This window comes from Coregonus lavaretus (genome assembly GCF_964263955.1).
Source record: "Coregonus lavaretus genome assembly, chromosome: 30".
NCBI lineage: Eukaryota > Metazoa > Chordata > Actinopteri > Salmoniformes > Salmonidae > Coregonus > Coregonus lavaretus.
This window is the reverse complement of record NC_140017.1, coordinates 29,908,920-29,921,893: the sequence shown is the minus strand read 5'-3', so window position 1 is coordinate 29,921,893 and position 12,974 is coordinate 29,908,920.

Genomic DNA, 12,974 nt, shown 5'->3' with positions numbered 1-12,974 from the left:
ACACTATTGGTAGTTTGTTGTAACCAAGTATTGGTGCTAAACTGTGTGTTATTGGATGCTAGCATGCTAGTTAGCTATGGTGTCATAGTTAGGCATCGTGGGCTGTTGTGGGTAGTTATTGTAGGTTAGCATTGTTTTCGGCGGTGCCGGGTGTAGCACGAAGCCAGCTAGCTAGCCGTTTTTCAAACTAAGTCAACACAGTAGCCATTGCTAGCTAGCCAACACGACCAGCTAACTGTACTGTAGCAGCTAAATACAATATATTTGTGCTAGCTAGCCAACGTTTAATTATTGCTGCGTTATGAAAGGAACTAGACACGGACACGAATTATCTGTTTAGTGTGTTAACACACTATTGGTAGTTTGTTGTAACCAAGTATTGGTGCTAAACTGTGTGTTATTGGATGCTAGCATGCTAGTTTATGGTGTCATAGTTAGATAGCTGAATAAAGTAAGTTGAGTCTATTCCTTGAAACATTGAACCGCTGTAGTTCACAACAATTCTAATTTCTAAAAGTGGAAGTTGGGAGAGTTTTTGTTCGGGTGGTTCAGTGAAACAATTATAGTTTCTGAGGTGGAAGTTTTGGTGAGGGAGGCCCTACTCTCTCCTTTCCCAGATGTTTAGTTCATTTAATTCCGATCTCCTCTGCATTATTGTAGCCATTTGCTACAGCCTGTCAACTATGCCTCTGCCTATCCCTGTTCTCTCCTCTCCGCATAGGCTACACAAACGCCTCACACCGCGTGGCTGCTGCCTCTCTAACCTGGTGGTCCCTGCACGCACCCCACACCTGGAGTTCCAGGTCTCAGGCAGCCTCTGGAACTGCCGTTCTGCTGCCAACAAAGCTGACTTCATCCCAGCCTATGCTAACCTCCAGTCCCTCGACTTCCTGGCGCTGACGGAAACATGGATTACCACTGAAAACACTGCTACTCCTACTGCTCTCTCCTCGTCTGACCATGTGTTCTCGCATACCCCGAGAGCATCTGGTCAGAGGGGTGGTGGCACAGGAATCCTCATCTCTCCCAAGTGGACATTCTCAATTTTTCCCCTAACCCATCTGTCTATCTCCTCATTTGAATTCCATGCTGTCACAGTCACTAGCCCATTTAAGCTTAATATCCTTGTCATCTATCGCCCTCCAGGTTCCCTTGGAGAGTTCATCAATGAGCTTGACGCCTTGATAAGTTCCTTTCCTGAGGATGGCTCACCCCTCACAGTTTTGGGGGATTTCAACCTCCCTACGTCTACATTTGACTCATTTCTCTCTGCCTCCTTCTTTCCACTCCTCTCCTCTTTTGACCTCACCCTCTCACCGTCCCCCCCTACTCACAAGGCAGGCAATACGCTTGACCTCATCTTTACTAGATGCTGCTCTTCTACTAATCTCACTGCAACTCCCCTCCATGTCTCCGACCACTACTTTGTTTCCTTTTCTCTCTCGCTCTCCTCCAACACTACTCACTCTGCCCCTACACAGATGGTAATGCGCCGCCGCAACCTTCGCTCTCTCTCTCCCACTACTCTCTCCTCTTCCATCCTATCATCTCTTCCCTCTGCTCAATCCTTCTCCCTCCAATCTCCTGATTCTGCCTCCTCAACCCTCCTCTCCTCCCTTTCTGCATCCTTTGACTCTCTGTGTCCCCTATCCTCCCGGCCGGCTCGGTCCTCCCCTCCAGCTCCGTGGCTGGATGACTCATTGCGAGCTCACAGAACAGAGCTCCGGGCAGCGGAGCGGAAATGGAAGAAAACTAAACTCCCTGCCGACCTGGCATCTTTTCACTCCCTCCTCTCTACATTTTCTTCATCTGTTTCTGCTGCTAAGGCCACTTTCTACCACTCTAAATTCCAAGCATCTGCCTCTAACCCTAGGAAGCTCTTTGCCACATTCTCCCCCCCCCTCCTCTCTCTCTGTGGATGACTTCGTCAACCACTTTGAAAAGAAGGTTGACGACATCCGATCCTCGTTTGTTAAGTCTAATGACACTGCTGGTCCTACTCACACTGCCCTACCCTATGCTTTGACTTCTTTCTCCCCTCTCTCTCCAGATAAAATCCTGCGACTTGTGACTGCAGGCCGCCCAACAACCTGCCCGCTTGACCCCATCCCCTCCTCTCTTCTCCAGACCATCTCCGGTGACCTTCTCCCCTACCTCACCTCGCTGATCAACTCATCCTTGACCGCTGGCTATGTCCCTTCCGTCTTCAAGAGAGCGAGAGTTGCACCCCTTCTCAAAAAACCAACACTCGATCCCACTGATGTCAACAACTACAGACCAGTATCCCTTCTTTCTTTTCTTTCCAAAACTATTGAGCGTGCCGTCTTTAGCCAACTCTCTTGCTATCTCTCTCAGAATGACCTTCTTGATCCAAACCAGTCAGGTTTCAGGACTGGTCATTCAACTGAGACTGCTCTTCTCTGTGTCACGGAGGCTCTCCGCACTGCTAAAGCTAACTCTCTCTCCTCTGCTCTTGTCCTTCTAGACCTGTCTGCTGCCTTTGATACTGTGAACCATCAGATCCTCCTCTCCACCCTCTCCGAGCTGGGCATCTCCGGCGCGGCTCACTCCTGGATTGCGTCCTACCTGACCGGTCGCTCCTACCAAGTGGCGTGGCGAGAAGCTGTCTCCGCACCACGTGCTCTCACCACTGGTGTCCCCCAGGGCTCAGTTCTAGGCCCTCTCCTATTCTCCCTATACACCAAGTCACTTGGCTCTGTCATATCCTCACATGGCCTCTCCTATCATTGCTACGCTGACGATACACAACTAATCTTCTCCTTTCCCCCTTCTGATAACCAGGTGGCGAATCGCATCTCTGCATGTCTGGCAGACATATCAGTATGGATGACGGATCACCACCTCAAGCTGAACCCTGGCAAGACGGAGCTGCTCTTCCTCCCGGGGAAGGACTGCCCGTTCCATGATCTCGCCATCACGGTTGACAACTCCGTTGTGTCCTCCTCCCAGAGTGCGAAGAGCCTTGGCGTGACCCTGGACAACACCCTGTCGTTCTCCGCTAACATCAAGGCGGTGACCCGATCCTGCAGGTTCATGCTCTACAACATTCGGAGAGTACGACCCTGCCTTACACAGGAAGCGGCACAGGTCCTAATCCAGGCACTTGTCATCTCCCGTCTGGATTACTGCAACTCGCTGTTGGCTGGCCTCCCTGCCTGTGCCATTAAACCCCTACAACTCATCCAGAATGCCGCAGCCCGTCTGGTGTTCAACCTTCCCAAGTTCTCTCACGTCACCCCCCTCCTCCGCACACTCCACTGGCTTCCAGTTGAAGCTCGCATCCGTTACAAGACCATGGTGCTTGCCTATGGAGCAGTGAGGGGAACGGCACCTCCGTACCTTCAGGCTCTGATCAGTCCCTACACCCAAACGAGGGCATTGCGTTCATCCACCTCTGGCCTGCTGGCTCCCCTTCCTCTGCGGAAGCATAGTTCCCGCTCAGCCCAGTCAAAACTGTTCGCTGCTCTGGCACCCCAATGGTGGAACAAGCTCCCTCACGACGCCAGGACAGCGGAGTCACTCACCACCTTCCGGAGACATTTGAAACCCCACCTCTTTAAGGAATACCTGAGATAGGATAAATTAATCCTTCTACCCCCACCCCCCCCAAAAAAAAAAAAAAAAAGAACATTGTAAAGTGGTTATCCCACTGGCTATAGGGTGAATGCACCAATTTGTAAGTCGCTAAATGACGTAAATGTGCCCTTGAGCAAGGCACTTAACCCTAATTGCTCCTGTAAGTCGCTCTGGATAAGAGCGTCTGCTAAATGACTAAAATGTAAATGTATAACGTGACGTCCTATGTTCAACACAACAGCCACGGAACACACCGAAAGGAACAAGATCCCACAAACACTAAGGGAAAACAGACTGTTTAAATATGGCTCCCAATCAGAGACAACCAGCAACAGCTGACACTCGTTGCCTCTGATTGGGAACCACTCTGGCCAACATAGAAATACAAGAACTAGACTGTAAACATAGAACAAAACACATAGAAACTACACACCCTGGCTCAACATATAGAGTCCCCAGAGCCAGGGTGTGACACTTACTTAATTTCCAGAATTCACAACTCTAGTTTTTGAGAGAGAGTCACATCCTGACCAATTTGGCATCCTAAAAAAGATGAACATCAAAAAATATGTTTTTTGTCACATACACCTGATAGGTGTTGTGAAATGAGTTGTTTTATAGGGTCAGCCAGGCTCTGTCGCAGCCGGCCGCGACCGGGAGACTCATGGGCGGCGCACAATTGGCCCAGCGTCGTCCAGGGTAGGGGAGGGAATGGCCGGCAGGGATGTAGCTCAGTTGATAGAGCATGGTGTTTGCAACGCCAGGGTTGTGGGTTCGATTCCCATGGGGGGCCAGTATAAAAAAAATATATATATATATATATGTATTCACTAACTGTAAGTCGCTCTGGATAAGAGCGTCTGCTAAATGACTAAAATGTAAATGTAAATGTGTTACAGCACCCCTGAAGCAAATTAGGGTTAAGTGCCTTGCTCAAGGGCACATTGTTCACCTTGTCAGCTCGGGTATTCAAACCAGCAACATTTTGATTACTGGTCCAATGCTCTAACCACTAGGCTACCTGCCACCTGCTATCTGAGAATCATATTTGTAAATGAACACAACTTCCCATTCTGCAGCTTAGAATTGGTCTGGCTGTGACATATATATTGATTACCAACAATGACGAGACCGCCTGCAGGGAGGAGGTGAGGGCTCTGGGAGTGTGGTGCCAGGAAAATAACCTCTCACTCAACATCAACAAAACAAAGGAGATGATTGTGGACTTCAGGAAACAGCAGAGGGTGCACCCCCCTATCCACATCGACGGGACCGCAGTGGAGAAGGTGGAAAGCTTCAAGTTCCTTGGCGTACATATCACCGACAAACTGAAATGGTCCACCCACGCAGACTGTGTGGTGAAGAAGGCGCAACAGCGCCTCTTCAACCTCAGGAGGCTGAAGAAATTCGGCTTGGCACCTAAAACCCTCACAAACTTTTACAGATGCACAATTGAGACCATCCTGTCGGGATGTATCACCACCTGGTACGGCAACTGCACCGCCCGCAACCGCAGGGCTCTCCAGAGGGTGGTGCGGTCTGCCGAACGCATTATCAGGGGCACCCGATGTCACAGGAAGGCCAAAAATATCATTAAGGACATCAACCACCAGAGCCACTGCCTGTTCACCCCGCTATCATCCAGAATGCGAGGTCAGTACAGGTGCATCAAAGCTGGGACCGAGAGAATGAAAAACAGCTTCTATCTCAAGGCCATCAGACTGTTAAATAGCCATCACTAGCACATTAGAGGCTGCTTCTGCCTATTGAAATCACTGGCCACTTTAAGAAATGGAACACTAGTCACTTTAATAATGTTTACATATCTTGCACTACTCCTCTCATATGTACAGTGGGGGAAAAAAGTATTTAGTCAGCCACCAATTGTGCAAGTTCTCCCACTTAAAAAGATGAGAGAGGCCTGTAATTTTCATCATAGGTACACGTCAACTATGACAGACAAATTGAGAACAAAAAATCCAGAAAATCACATTGTAGGATTTTTAATGAATTTATTTGCAAATTATGGTGGAAAATAAGTATTTGGTCACCTACAAACAAGCAAGATTTCTGGCTCTCACAGACCTGTAACTTCTTATTTAAGAGGCTCCTCTGTCCTCCACTCGTTACCTGTATTAATGGCACCTGTTTGAACTTGTTATCAGTATAAAAGACACCTGTCCACAACCTCAAACAGTCACACTCCAAACTCCACTATGGCCAAGACCAAAGAGCTGTCAAAGGACACCAGAAACAAAATTGTAGACCTGCACCAGGCTGGGAAGACTGAATCTGCAATAGGTAAGCAGCTTGGTTTGAAGAAATCAACTGTGGGAGCAATTATTAGGAAATGGAAGACATAAAAGACCACTGATAATCTCCCTCGATCTGGGGCTCCACGCAAGATCTCACCCCGTGGGGTCAAAATGATCACAAGAACAGTGAGCAAAAATCCCAGAACCACACGGGGGGACCTAGTGAATGACCTGCAGAGAGCTGGGACCAAAGTAACAAAGCCTACCATCAGTAACACACTACGCCGCCAGGGACTCAAATCCTGCAGTGCCAGACGTGTCCCCCTGCTTAAGCCAGTACATGTCCAGGCCCGTCTGAAGTTTGCTAGAGTGCATTTGGATGATCCAGAAGAGGATTGGGAGAGTGTCATATGGTCAGATGAAACCAAAATAGAACTTTTTGGTAAAAACTCAACTCGTCGTGTTTGGAGGACAAAGAATGCTGAGTTGCATCCAAAGAACACCATACCTACTGTGAAGCATGGGGGTGGAAACATCATGCTTTGGGGCTGTTTTTCTGCAAAGGGACCAGGACGACTGATCCGTGTAAAGGAAAGAATGAATGGGGCCATGTATCGTGAGATTTTGAGTGAAAACCTCCTTCCATCAGCAAGGGCATTGAAGATGAAACGTGGCTGGGTCTTTCAGCATGACAATGATCCCAAACACACCGCCCGGGCAACGAAGGAGTGGCTTCGTAAGAAGCATTTCAAGGTCCTGGAGTGGCCTAGCCAGTCTCCAGATCTCAACCCCATAGAAAATCTTTGGAGGGAGTTGAAAGTCAGTGTTGCCCAGCGACAGCCCCAAAACATCACTGCTCTAGAGGAGATCTGCATGGAGGAATGGGCCAAAATACCAGCAACAGTGTGTGAAATCCTTGTGAAGACTTACAGAAAATGTTTGACCTGTGTCATTGCCAACAAAGGGTATATAACAAAGTATTGAGAAACTTTTGTTATTGACCAAATACTTATTTTCCACCATCATTTGCAAATAAATTCATTAAAAATCCTACAATGTGATTTTCTGGAGAAAAAAAATCTCATTTTGTCTGTCATAGTTGACGTGTACCTATGATGAAAATTACAGGCCTCTCTCATCTTTTTAAGTGGGAGAACTTGCACAATTGGTGGCTGACTAAATACTTTTTTTCCCCACTGTATATACTGCATTCTATTCTATAATATTCTACTGTATCTTAGTCCATGCCGCTCTGTCATTGCTTGTCCATATATGTATATTTTCTTAAATTCCATTCCTTACTAGTTTTGTGTGTATTAGGTATATGTTGTGAAATTGTTAGATATTACTTGTTAGATATTACTGCACTGTCGGAGCTAGAAGCACAAGCATTTCGCTACACCCACTATAACATCTGCTAAACACGTGTATGTGACAAATAACATTTGATTTGATTTGATTTGATTTAGATTATTGAGAGGACAGCTCATTGATTTTCCCTCCCTCCCTCCCTGAGGTGAGGCACAATCTCCTTTAAAAACTCAACAGCACCCAGAACATTCTCCCCTGCAAACTCACAACCTGACACTTTTGACCAAAAGTGTCTTCTTTTCAACACACTTTTTGGGATTAAGATTGTCATCTCAAAGATATAATCCTCAATCTCCTTCACTGTGACATGATAAGACCTGATGAAACTGATATCGAACCCCTCTCATTTTTAAGCACATAAAGTAGTTAGAGCTACGGAGGGTGTTATTAACCTGTTATTACCATATATCTGCAACCTGTACATTCAGAACAGCTTTAGGAGGTGAAAAGATGGAGGGATGGGTATAGGAGGAGAGTGGTGGTGTGATAATAAGAGGTGGGTGGGGTAGTAGGTGGAGGAGGGCTGACCGTAGCGGTGGCTCTATGTGTAATAGGTGGTTGGGGTTTTGGGTGGAGGAGGGCGGAGGGCGGAGGGCGGAGAGCTGACCATAGCGGTGGTTGGGGATGTGGGTGGAAGAGGGCGGAGGGCTGGCCATAGCAGTGGCTCAGTGTGTAACAGGGTTATGGTCTGTGACGTGGACAGTGGGCAGGACAGCAGAATTAGCAGATGGGTCCTGTGGCACGTCGGGCCTGCAGAGGGTCAGCTGGTCACACGCCCCACTGTTCTGCCCTGTTATGCACAGCTGAAGTGTGAGCTTCCCCACAGACTCTGGGCTGCCATATCACACTTCATTAATCAGGCCGAGAGCACATCCTTCCTCTTTATGGCTGTCACACCCCCAGTGGATTGTTGCTAGAATGATTAAAAGATTGGCAAAACATCTTTAATGTTTTCTGATGAGACTTACTGACATTACAGTATATTTATACAGACATTATTTTCATTAACCATCTGCATTTAACCCTCTAATCCTTTAACCATATGGTGAATGCCAGATTACCTGTGTCTCTGCTATTACTTAATGTTGAGGCCTGTGTGTCCTGATCATGTGTATACCGCCTGCTCATAGTGGCATCGCTGGTCGTGATGATTGTTCCCAGCCAGGCCTTATTCCCCAGCCAGAGAGTAGCTAGACTGCTAAACTCTGTGGAGAGATCCAATGAGACATTGTGTTGTTGTTGACGTTGTTGTTGTTTTTTCTTTTTTTTTCTTTAGGGGGTAGATCAGTTTCAATATTGCAGATAGATTGTAACTTCCATCAATGTAATTGTCTGCATCACTTCCAATCCCCCATATGTTTTTTATTTTTTCTCTCGCATATATATATATATATATATATATATATATATATATATATATATATATATATATATATATATACACACACATACATACACATACATACATATATATATACATACATATCCTTTTAAAATATATATATTTCCCTTTTATTACTTTCCAACCCCACCATCCCTTCCCTAATTGGAGTAAACTAGTGAACAACAATGCTTAGGCCTCTACTTCATGCTTATACATACTATATACATTTTATGGACACAGTCAATAATTATATTTTGTTTGTTTTTACTCCTGAACTTCCTCCGATCATTTTCATGATGTCCATCTGGTATGCTTCTATATGCCATATCTTTCTAACTGTGCTCTTTCACAAAAGCTCACAATATATAACCTATATACTTATTATGGACACAGCATGTCTTACACTATTTATCTTGTTGTTATTAGTTGTTGTTATTAGTCCCATCCTTCAGCTCCATTCAACACCTCCCATCTATCTCTTAACACCATCCATATTGGATTTCTATTTGCCATATATTTTTCAACTGTACTGTGATGTTTTACAAAAGTTCTGAACCTTTCTATTCTCATTGTTTCTACAGTTTGTGAATTGAAAATAAACATTTTTGCTAAAAGTATTATTATATTATTGATCGATTGACTATTACTTTTCAGATCACCCAGTAGTGCTATCTGCAGGGTCAGCTCCATGCAAATATTGCAATCCTTCAGCCATTCCTGGACCTGTGTCCAGAAACAAGCTGCAAATGGACAGTACCAAAACAAATGATCTAATGATTCTGTCTCTTCACAGCCAAATCTGCAGAGCTGGGAAGATTGTATCCCCCATACAAATAACATTCTATTGGTAGCAATAATTTTATATAATTATTTTAATTGAAAAATTCTAAGTTTTGAATCCGTCGTTGCATTTTGCGTATCAGTTCATAAACACTATGCCATGGAATCGGTACGTCAAAAATCTCTTCCCAACTATTCTGCAATCTATATGGGACGGCTGTCAATCTTTTGGTCCTTAAATGAAACTGGTCAACTTTTTTATTTATCACAATTTTCTTTAACCAATTATGTTCTTTAATGCAAGGCCAACAGACAAGTTCCTTACTTTTTCCTCCTTCACCTTTCCTCTTCCATTGTGTTGTTTACGACTGGAAAGCCTTACTGGGACACTGAAATCACCATCTGCCGGCAGTGAAAGTTTATTCCCTGCGAGCGCATGGCAGAGGAGAGCCGCTGAGACACCAGCGAAACACAGCAGTCCTGCCTCTCCCCCTGCTGTAAAATGATGAACGCCATTTTCCCGCTTTACTTTGTAAAGTCTGCTCCCCTTTCTACTCTGCCTGCAGCTAGCAGCATTTAAAACTGCAGTGTCAGGACGTTCCAGGGAATATTACCATGTCTCAACATCAGGAACTGTTTGAATGGATAAGAATGATGTTGTTGCAAAAGTTTCAGTGACTCAAGGTGAAAACATTTGCAGTCAACGTTTCTTTGATGTTGGGAGCTACTCTATTATATAAGCTCTGTTTACATTTTCCACCTAAAACTTTCCAGAGAAAGTTTGCAGGTAGGCTTTTTGCAACCTTTACAGTTTAGACAAAAAATATCAATGCTTGGTAGAGTTTTGGGGTTAGGTCTAAATGTTTAATATATGGCTACTGTCATGCTGCTAGACTTCTCCCCATTTTCGCTCTTTGGTCACCTGGATAGATTGTCGCCCAGAAAATGGTGGAAAACAAGATGTAGTACAGCTCCATATTGGAAAAGGTCAAGCTTGAAAATAACATTCCGCACCAGCCAGAACCTAAAGTACCATTCTAGTGCTATTTACCTGGCATTTACTGCCAGCTATTTATTCAAAGTCATGTTTAAATATAAAGTACCTGGTGTAAATATTCATGCTTGCCCATGCCATTACAGGAGGAGGCTCAGGTCTGTCTAATGAATAACTGAAATCCATGAATAATAAATAGCTTGCGCTTACCCCCCTCTGCCTCACAGACTGAGTATCTTTCAGCTGGGAGCTGTGCCAGTAAAGGTAAGAGAATATAAATACCAAACTGAGGTCGTTTCTTGTCTTATAGGCGAGGTGATGGTGCCAGTGGCGGTCAGTGCCGTTTAAGAGTGAGGACGACTTTTCTTTTCATGAGCATGGCCTTATTTCTATTACAGCATATTGAATGACTGTCATTCATATTCCATTCACCCAGTTCAATGTAACAGCGATATGTTTAGGCTACTACATGATACTAACATTTTTCCTATACCCATCATGAGGTTGCTACAACCTAGCATATAAATGAAAGTTTACAACATACTGTAGATGCACACAGGTCAAGAGCCTTGCACACTCTTGCCTGTATCTAGCTGATATAGCGTGTAATCATTAGTCCAACAGTTGCAAACAAAAGTTTATATTGGACAAATTCAGGTATGTTTATCCCCATTTTGTTCAGTTTTCTTCCGTTTAAGAAACGTTTTTCAACAGAATCAGCAGAATGAATACACCCCTGATCACGCGTAAACACAGTTCACTTTCATAGCAGCCACGTTGTATTCCTTCTCGCATGCGCTCTTCTCCTCTCACCTCTTCCCTTCGGATGTGGACTTCAATGCACAACACATCAGCTGTACGTGACCAGGCAAAAAAAAACGTTACAGGCGGGCCCCGGTGGCAATAAATGATTAAAACCAGAAGCTTACCTTGACTTGGAAGAATTCCAGTGTTGTGTTGGATAATCATAGCCAGCTAGCTAACATAGCATCCCTGTGTTTGAGCAGGGTGTTTCAGTAGGCTGAACTAGCTAGCTGCATTTGCTAGCTAAGTAAGTGAAACTGAAAGTGAAAAAAAATGACAACATCTATCTCTATATATTTCTCCCTTGCTTTTCCTTCATTTTGGAATAAATTAATTTGTTCAAAACTGTTCAACTATTGTCTTTCTCTCTCTTTGAGTCAACTACTCACCACATCTTATGCACTGCAGTGCTAGCTAGCTGTAGCTTATGCTTTCAGTACTAGATTAATTATCTAGTCCTTTGATTGGGTGGACAACATGTCAGTTCATGCTGCAAGAGCTCTGATAGGTTGGAGGACATCCTCTGGAAGTTGTCGTAATTACTGTGTAAGTCTATGGAAGGGGGTGAGAACCATGAGCCTCCTAGGTTTTGTATTGAAGTCAATGTACACAGAGGAGGACGGAAGCTAGCTGTCCTCCGGCTACACCATGGTGTTACCCTACAGCGTGCTGTGGAGGCTACTGTAGACCTTTGCAAAATAGTGTGTTTTAATCAATTATTTGGTGACGTGTTTATATTTAGTATAGTTATATCTAAAAAGGATAACTTTTTAAATGTTTAAAAACATATATTTTTATGAAATTCACTGAGGAGGATGGTACTCCCCTTCCTCCTCTGAGGAGCATCCACTGGATGGTGCACCAAAAGAGCAAATGTTTTAAAATGTCTCCCAGAATAAATCTGTTCTGTTTGACCCAAATAATTCTCCCTTCCCCCTACTGTATGTCTCCATTGGGCTAATGATTCCATTTTAGTGCTCCTCTCCTCTCCTCTATACATGAATGGGTTGAGGATTAGATGAGGAAGGTTCCATCTCTCCATGGCCTTATTACTGCCCATTTAATGGCTGCTCTTTGATGCACAGATAGATTTGTGCTCACTCAGGGAGAACGGGATTACCTTCACTTCTGGAGTGCACTCTTGGATAAGGGCTTTTGGTGGTAATATTTGTGTGCGTGTGTGTGCGTGTGAGTGCGTGTGTGTGTGTGCGCGTGGGTATGTACGTGTCCGTGTGTGCGTGTGCGTGCATGTGTGTGTGCATGCGTGTGCGTGTGGGTGCATTTATGAGTGCACATGTTAATGTGTGACCTTGCATTTATAAAACCAGTGATCTGCCATATATAACCTTCCCTGACCCTGATAATGTATATTATTAGGTAACAGTTATTGTTCTGTAATACTGTTTAGCATGTCTAATGATTACTGGCATCAATAGAGACGCACACATAGCTGTTTGGTGGAATATGTTGTTTGCACATGTTTGGAATATTTATTAAGCCAGCCTTTTCAAACCTCCAGGAATAGTGCACACTATATCATTAAATAACACATCTCTGGGCAGCCTGGGTCTCAACGTGGGAGGTAGGGACAGCTGTCGACATCTCTCCCTCTGGAGCTGCCAGACAAACAGAGATTCACTAATGAAAAACACAGGTTGACCAAGGCTAGAATCAACCTACAAAGGATAGTTTTATATTTAGTAACATACATTTCTACTGTTCAATGGAATTTGGTGTCAAAAATGGTAAGGCTATGTTCATGTTACACACACTGTATTGAAATCCATCA